We start from the raw sequence: 3521 nt of genomic DNA, 5'->3' as shown, positions 1-3521 counted from the left end.
ACCTTCTCCTTGCATTTGGTCTTTGCTGATATATAGCCAGACTTGATCACCAACTTGGAAACTATGCTCCATTCGATGCTTGTCATGCCTTGCCTTGTACTTGGCTTGGCTCTTTTCCAGCTGTTCCTGTACTACCTGGTGAATCTCTTGGATTTGTTCAATGAACTTGGTTGCCTTGTCCACATCACTGTGTCCATCAACTGCTATGTCTTTACCAAAGACAAAATCCAAGGGAGACCTTGGTGTGAAACCAAAACAGGTCTCAAAAGGAGATCTTTGTGTAGAAGACTGTTTAGCTCGGCTGTAATCATGCTGCACATAACATAAATGTTCATCCCAAAGTTTGGGATGCTTGCTGCAATAGCCTCTAAGCAACTGGATCACTATCCTGTTGACCACTTTTGTTTTACCATCTGTTTGTGGATGAAAAGCTGTGCTTTTCTTCAACCTTTTGTCCATCAATTCCCACGAACTTGACCAAAATTTCCCAACAAATCGGGTACCTTGATCAGATATTATGGAAGTGGGTAATCCAAAATGAACCCATACATGCTGAAAGAACAACTTTGCAGTTTGTTCAGCTGTAATATGTTTGTTACAAGGTAATAAATTACACATTTTGCTGAACCTATCCACAACAACATATAAATAGTCATGACCTTTCCTAGATTTAGGCAGTCCTCCAACAAATTCCATGGAAACACTTTCCCAAGGATGAGAAGGAACTGGTAGTGGAGTGTACACACCTAGTTTTTTTATTGCTAGGCTTTCTTTTAGCACACATGGTACACCCTCTTACATATCTAGAAATTGTCTCATTCATTTTGGCCAATAACAAATCTTTGCAGCTGTGCAACCGTTTTACTTACACCAAAGTGACCTGATATTAGAGAAGTGTGTGCTTCTCGAATTATCCTTACTCTTTCAGTTTGTGGAATGCATAGCTTCCCACAATGATACAAGAGTTGGTCCTGAATATGATAATCCAATTCTTCTACGCGTTTTCCTTGACTCAAAGTTGCATATACATCTTTAAAATCTATATCTTGAGCATATTGTTCAATGTAGCTTTCATGCAATACTGAATTATGCTTAAGTATAGTAGATGCATTTATAATTGGTCTAGATAACATATCTACAACTTTATTGTGTATGCCCTTTTTATATCTGATGACTAAATGAAACTGTTGTAGAAACCCCATCCATCTATAGTGTCTTGATTGCTGCAACTTAGTTTGGGAGTGTAGATATTGAAGTGGTTGATGATCAGTATGTATAACTATCTCTTTGCCCATTAAGTAATGTTTCCACTTTTTCACACTCTGTACTAATGCATACAATTCTTTATCATATGTGGGATAGTTAACTACTGTAGAATTAAATGTCTCAGAATGATAACATATGGGTTTACCATGTTGCATCAACACTGCTCCCATGGCATAGTCACTGGCATCTGTTTCAATCTCAAATGGTCTTTGAAGATCGGGCAGTGCTAGTACTGGTGCTGTACTAATCTTTTCTTTCAAGCTGTCGAAGGCTTTCTGCTGTTTGCCTGCCCACTGAAACACGTTATTCAATTCTGTTAAAGCATGTAAGGGAGCTGCAATTAAGGAAAAGTTAGAAATAAACTTTCTCCAATATTGTGCTACTCTTAAGAGGCTTCTAACTTCTATAGCAAATTTGGGTTTAGGCCAATTTACAATGACTACAACCTTAGAGGGATCTATCTTCAATTCACCACCCCCTACTATATGTACCAATTAATTCAAAGATGTTTTGCCAAATTCACATTTTGAGGGTTTAACATAAAGTTTTTCTCTTTTCAAAACATCCACTGTCTGCTTAACATGCTTTTAATGTTCTTCCCACATTTTGCTAAATATAAGAATGTCATCCAGATATACAATAACAAAATCATCAAGAAAATGTCTGAGTACATCATTCATTACTCTCATGAAAGTAGCAGGAGCATTAGTTAAGCCAAAAGGCATAACCAGCCACTCATACAATCCCTGCTTTGTTTTGAAAGCAGTCTTCCATGCATCTTGCTCTGCAACTCTGACCTGATGATAGCCACTATGCAAGTCTAACTTGGAAAAATAAACAACCTCTTTCAATTGATCTAATAGATCATCTATGCAAGGAAGGGGATAACAATTTTTGATCGTTATCTTATTCAGTGCTCGATAATCAATGCACATTGTCCACGAGCCATCTTTCTTCTTCACCAAAACAATTGGAGACCCACATGGTGATGTGCTAGGTCTGATGAACCATTTCTCGAGCAGCTCTTGTACTTGCTTCTTGATTTCTGCATTCTTTAAAATGGACAACTGTTTCTGGGAAAACTAGTGTCTTTTTGATCTGCTAGTCCCACTAGTGTGAGTCATCTTTGGGTTTTTGATTAGTGTCATTCCACTTGTTGTTCTTGGTTCCACTTGGAGATTTCTTGGATCTCTTACTCATCCCTGGGCGAATTCAGAGAGGCAAGTGTCATAGGAGAAGTTTCTAGAAGATTCCATGAGCATCCATTTAGCAAACTGTCTCGGACATTTGTCCATCTTCGCTCATCACACCCTACAAAAGGCCTCATCAGTATGCATCACACCTGGCTAGTTTGGGAGTTAGTATACATCGCACCCTGATAGTGGAGCAGTCAGTATGGTCTAGTTTTGGCCAGTTCTAAGTGGTTTTTCAGGTGGAACTTCTGGGAAATGATGTAATCAGCTGACCATGATCCTTTAGGGTATGAAACAAAACTTTTAGGGGTTAAAGAGCCCTTGGTTTATTTACATATAATATTGGGGTTGAAGCACCCAAATATGTCTATAATAGTTGCCCCCTAAACCATGAGGTCGTAAATCTTTTGATGTCGGGTGAAATGCTTTATCATGAGGATCCGAGGTATTCGAACTGAAAGGTGACCTATATAAGGTACAATACAATACATCATCATCATATTATTTTCATGATCTAGCTGAGGCGGGCATTCCCATGCTCAGCTTTATAAATTCATTTTCATGTACATAGAACAGATAGCCGTCTGCGGTTGCAGGCTGGTGATTCTTTATATGTAGAGTCATCATTCCTAGCTTGGATGATCATCTGTGTAGCTTATGTGTACATTTGATGTCTTTATATTCCTAAATATATCGTAGCCCAGATGGATGAAACTAGATCCGGGGTCTTCAAACTCGTTCAATCTTCACCCGATGTACAAGTCGATCCATGTGAAAAGATGTTCTAAAGTCGAACATGGAAAGACATTGTCTGATTACTAGCCAATAATGTAAGCTGTTAACAGGCGCGAGAGGAATTATTGATAATGATAATGACCCTCAAGGTACTATAGTACAATTCACGTGGTGAATATATGATCCGATGTCAAACACCACGCAAAATCTTTCGGTCGAAGGCCATTGATGTAAACCTGTTGCCAGAAGTGAGAAACTTGCCATTGAGGCATCCAAGCTTCAAAGTACTGAAAGGGTTGTTTCTAAGTCAACTTCTTGGATAATGAG

The sequence above is a fragment of the Pinus tabuliformis genome, chromosome 3_2, assembly GCF_031772625.1.
Source record: "Pinus tabuliformis cultivar Carrire ecotype Pingquan chromosome 3_2, CPIR1, whole genome shotgun sequence".
NCBI lineage: Eukaryota > Viridiplantae > Streptophyta > Pinopsida > Pinales > Pinaceae > Pinus > Pinus tabuliformis.
The sequence above is the reverse complement of the archived record's forward strand: the minus strand, read 5'-3'. Positions refer to the sequence as shown.